Consider the following 6000-nt stretch of genomic DNA (forward strand, 5'->3'; position numbering starts at 1 on the left):
TGATGCAGGACCCAATACAAGCCCTTCTTCACTTCCTCTGAGTACATTCTCCTCCCAGCTTCAGAGCATCTACAGGTTCTGTTCCCCCAGCTGTGACTCTCACGCATTCTCCTCTTTCCCGGGATATTTCTTTCTTGTCCTCAGGTCATAGCTTGATGTCACTTCCTCTCCTACTCTTAGTCTTCTAATTCTCTTTTAAACTCTCACTTTGTCACATTGGTACCTATATTAATAGGTACCATTCTGTAATGTCTGTCTTTAACATTAATTCCTTAACATCTGTCTTCCCCAGGAAATTGAAAGCTCTAGATGGCAGTGACTATGTCAGTCCTGTTTACCACTATTTATTTGACTCCTGGCCTAGGAGACTGAATTTAAGAAGGCTCCATAAATATTTGTTGAATGAATGAATGGATGATGAATGAGGAAAATTCTTCACTGTTTGAATACTGTGTATTGATCATGGCTTGCTTGAATGGAAGTCTAAGAAAAGCACTTACATGTGCATTTCTTCACACTTTAAATATGGTGTATCCTAATAACTTTTCTGCCATGACCTTGTCTCAAACTGTGATGATATTTTCCTTGCACTTATGCAATGCCCACCTTACTAAGCACCTCGCTTTCAGTTACGCCATCTATGCTTACAGCCCCCACTATACACACAAATATATTCTTTTCCACATGAGAGCCAAAGTGATATTTTTAAGCTGTAACCACATCATATCACTTCCTCACTTTTCAGCTTTATTTTGCAAGTAGAATAAGATCCAGTGCCCTGCGAAGTGGAAAGTTTAGTTGTTCAGATGTGTCTGATTCTTTGCCGTCCCATGGACTGTAGCCCACCAGGATCCTCTGTCCATGGAATTCTCCAGGCAAGAGTACTGGAATGAGTAGCCATTCCCACCTCCAGGGGATCTTTCCAACTCAGGGCTCAAACGCAGGTCTCTTGCATTGCAGGCAGTTTCTTTACCATCTGAGTTACCAGGCACTAGATGATTGACTCCGTCTATCTCTCATATTGACTACACTAATGCTTTTGACTGTACGGATCACAACTATGGAAAATTGTTCAAGAGATGGGAATACCAGATCATATTACCTGCCTCCTGAGAAGCCTGGAACAGGTCAAGCAACAATTAGAACTGGACATGAAACAATGGACTGGTTCAAAATTGGGAAAGGACTACTGCAAGACTGTATACTGTCACCCTGCTTATTTAACTTATATGCAGAGTACATCATGCAAAATGCAGGCTGGATGAAGCACAAACTGGAATCGAGATTGCTGGGAGAAATACCAATAACCTCAGATATGCAGAGGACACCACCCTTATGGCGGAAAGAGAAGACGAACTAGAGGGCCTCTTGATGAAAGTGAACGAGGGAAGTGAAAAAACTGGCTTAAACTCAAGATCATGGCATCTGGTCCCATCACTTCACGGCAAATGGGAAGCAGTGGAAATAGTGACAGACTTTATTTTATTGGGCTCCAAAATCACGGTGGATGGTGACTGCAGCCGTGAAGTTAAAAGGCGCTCCTTGGAAGGAAAGCGATGGCAGACATAGACAGGGCATCAAACAGCAGAGACATTAAGGCAGAGACATTAAAGCAGAGACATTAAAGCAGAGACACTGCTCTTCCGACAACGGTCTCTGTGGTTTTGCCAGCAGCCATGTACTTCTGACAAGCAGGAGTACTTGTCAGTACTATAAGCTATGGTTTTTCCATAAAACCGTATGATGTTTGGTTTTTCCAGTAGTCATGTATGATGTAAGAGTTAGACTACAAAGAAGGTTGAGAGCCAAAGAGCTGATGGTTTCAAACTGTGGTGTTGGAGACGACTCTCGAGAGTCCCTTGCACTGCAAGGAGACCAAACCAGTCAATGCTAAAGGAAATTAATCCTGAATATTCATGGGAATAACTGATGCTGAAACTGAAGCTCCAATATTTTGGCCACCTGATGAGAGGAGTTGACTCATTCGCAAAGCATCTGATGTTTGGGTAAGATTGAAGACAAAAGGAGAAAGGGTGACAGAGGACGAGATGGTTGGGTGGTATCACCAACTCAATGGACAGGAGTTTGAGCAGGCTCCTGGAGATGGTGACGGACAGGGAAGCCTGGTGTACTGCAGTCCATGGGGTCACAAAGAGTCAGAGTCAGACACAACTGAGCATCTGAACAACAACAAACCTTTTACATGTTATCTCCTACTAGTTTATCCCTGAGTCACCATAATTTGACCACTCTGGCCTCTTTCTGTTCCTCAAACACACTCACAAGTCCTTTGTTCTTGGTGTGTCCTCCACCTCAGATCTTTGCATGGCTGCCTAATTATCAGTAAAGGCCATCTCCCAGAGTCCATAATGAAAGCTTCCCTCACACCTTACAATCTCTGTCCCATTACTCTGTTTTATTTTCTTTGTATCTCCCATCACTGTCCGAGTTTATGTATACATAGTATGTCTCTACGACTAGAGGTTTCCCAGTTGGTGCTGGTGGTAATGCCAATTTAAGAGACGTAAGAGACACAGGTTCGATCCCTGGGCCAGGAAGATCCCCTGGTGGAGGGCTTGGCAACCCACTCCAATATTCTTGCCTGGAGAGTCATGACTCCCATGGACAGAGGAGCCTGGCAGGCTGCGGTTCATAGGGTTGTATGACTGGAGTCACTTAGCATGAATGCACACTCCAGCACTAGAATATAAGCCCTTTGAGGGTATAAATCTTACATCTTGCTATCGATGTGTTTTAATCACTTAGAACAGTGCTTAGAAAACAGAAAGAACTAGATATTTGCCAAATGAATAGATGAACGAGTGCATTCAGAGAGGTGAGTTATTGAACAATCATATTCGGATCTGGTAACTTTTTATCATGCAATTCAGAAAAAGTACCATGTTGGGTGTAGAAGTTGAAAATATGATTATGAATCAATGATGCCCTCAAAGATCCTAAACAGTGTACTAACAAGAGATCTACAAATGAATATACTCAATATAGTATAAGTGCTGGAGTAGATGTGTGTTCAAGATACATTTGGCAGATGGGGAGATATCCCATGTTCTTGGGGAGGAAGAATCAATACTGGGAAAATGACTATACTACTAAATGCAACCTACAGATTCAGTGAGATCCCTATAAAACTACCAATGACATTAAAGCTTCACAATTCATATGGAAACACAAAAGACCCCGAGTAGCCAAAACAGTCTTGAGAAAGAAGAATGGAGCTGGAGGAATCAACCTTCCTGACTTTAGACTATACTACAAAGCTACAGTCATCAAGACAGTATGATACTGGCACAAAAACAGACATATAGACTAATGGAACAAGATAGAGAACCCAGAGATAAACCTACATACCTATGCTATCTTATTTTTGACAAAGGAAGCAAGAAGATACAATGGGGCAAAGAGAGCCTTTCCACTAAGTGGTGCTGGGAAAACTGGACAGCTACATGCAAAAAAAATGAAATTAGAACACTGCTTAACACCATACACAAAGATAAACTCAAAAAGGATTAAAGACCTAAATTAAAGACCAGAAACTATAAAACTGTTAGAGGAAAACATAGGCAGAACATTTGGTGACATAAATCAAAGCAAGATTCTCTATGACCCACCTCCTAGAATAATGAAAATAAAAACAAAAGTAAACAAGTGGGACCTAATTAAGCTTAAAAGCTCTTGCACATAAAGAAAACCACAAACAAGGTGAAAAGACACCCACAGAATGGGAGAAAATAATAGCAAAGGAAACAATTGATAAAGGATTAATTTTCAAAATATACAAGCAACTCATAAAACTCAATGCCAGAAAAACAAACAACCCAATCAAAAAGTGGGGAAAAGACCTGAACAGAGACATTTCTCCAAAGAAGACATACAGATGGATAACAAACACATGAAAAGATGCTCAACATTGCTTATTATTAGAAAAAAGCAAATCAAAGCCACAATGAGATATTACCTCACACCAGTCAGAATAGCCATCATCAAAAAGTCTACAAACAATAAATGCTGGAGAGGGTGTGGAGAAAAGTAACACTCTTGCACTGTTGGTGGGTATGTAAATTGATACAGTCACTATGGAAGACGGAATGGAGATTCCTTAAAAAGCTAGGAATAAAGCTACCATATGACCCAGCAATCCCACTACTAGGCCCATACCTCAAGGAAACCAAAATTGGAAAGATACATGTACCCCAATGTACATTGCAGCACTATTTGCAATAGCTAGGACATGGAAGCAACCTAATGTTCATCAACAGATGAATGGATAAAGAAGCTGTGGTACATATACACAATGGAATATTACTTGGCCATAAAAGGAACACATTTAAGTCAGTTCTAATGAGATGGATGAACCTAGAGCCTATTATACAGGATGAAGTGAGTCAGAAAGAGAAATAGAAATATTATATGCTGATACATATATATGGAATCTAGAAAGATTATACTGATGAATTTATTTTCAGGGAAGCAATGGAGAAACAGACTTAGAGAATAAACCTGTGGACATGGGGGAGGGGCAGAAGGAGAGGGTGCGATGTATGGAGAGAGCAGCATGGAAACTTACATTACCATATGTAAACTAGACAGCCAATGGGAATTTGCTGTATGGCTCTGGGAACTCAAACTGGGCTCTGTGACAATATAAAGGATAGGATGGGGAGGGAGATGGGAAACAGTTTTGGTAGGGAGGGGACATGGGTGTACCTATCGCTGATTCTTGTTGATGTGTGACAGAAAACTACAAAATTCTGTAAAGAAATTATCCTCCAATTTAAAAAAAAAAAGTGGCAAAAAGAAAAGATACATTTGGTGCCCAAAGGTGGTAACAATCAAGTCTTCTTGGAAGCCTCAGGGGGGGCTTCCCATGGGATGTCTTGACTGATGAGTAGGTATATTGCAAATGAGCTTTAGGAGGGTCTCACATTTCCAGCAAAGATAAAAGATTGTCCAAAGAAGTGTAATGGCACAACAACACGGTGCTCTGGGGAAGCTGATGGGTCTTCTGAGGCAGGCTCACAGGGTATACGAGAGAGGAAAGATATAAGGTTGAGCCAGAGAGGAAACAAAGCAAACAGCTGCTCAGCACTCCTTCCACAGAAAGTGTCTCTCTTCCACTGGGAAAATGCTCCACTCTGTGCAGTCCTTGTGTGGCCTCTGTCAATCACAGCATCCAGGATTTCTGGCTTTAGTGGAGAAGTTATGATAAGTTTCTAACCATTCTATTTCACCAAACCCCTGCATACAGTGATTTGGCAAGGACAATCGGGGTTCCTTCCTGATATTTTATTTGCAGATACCAGAATAAAATGGAAGAGTTGGTATACATGTCCTTCTGCTCCATTTCTCCCATGTCCCCCACTAGAATGAAGGGAAAGAAGGCAAGCTGACAAAGAGAAACGGAACACATAGTGAGAGATTTAGAGATAGAAGTTCCATACAGAGGGACAGATTGGATTCCAGGAACCCTTGGAGCCAGCCTCATCCCCTACATATCTGAGCTATCACATGACCAGTGTATTTCTTTTTGTTGTTACAACTCTGGAATTAATTTCTGACAATTATAGCAAAAAGAATATTAGAAAACATTTTTTATGTTTAGATTAACGAAAAGACTATGGGAAGAAAAGACTACATATACACTCTTGGGCATGCTAAGTTTGAGATGTTGGGAACATCCCAGCACAGATGTCCAAGAGGCCGTTAAGCATTGGAGCCTGGTGTCCAGGAAAGAGTGACTGCCCAGCAATATAGATTTAGAGTGAAGTGAAGTGAAGTGAAGTTACTCAGTCCTGTCCGACTCTTTGCGACCCCGTGGACTGTAGCCTACAAGGCTTCTCTGTCCATGGGATTCTCCAGGCAAGAATACTGGAGTGGGTTACCATTTCCTTCTCCAGGGGATCTTCCCGACCCAGGGATGGAATCTGGGTCTCCCGCATTGGGGGCAGATGCTTTAACCTCTGAGCCACCAGGGAAGCCCCG

Source organism: Moschus berezovskii, chromosome 20 (assembly GCF_049115385.1).
Source record: "Moschus berezovskii isolate FMDL1 chromosome 20, NW_MosBer_1.0, whole genome shotgun sequence".
Classification (NCBI taxonomy): domain Eukaryota; kingdom Metazoa; phylum Chordata; class Mammalia; order Artiodactyla; family Moschidae; genus Moschus; species Moschus berezovskii.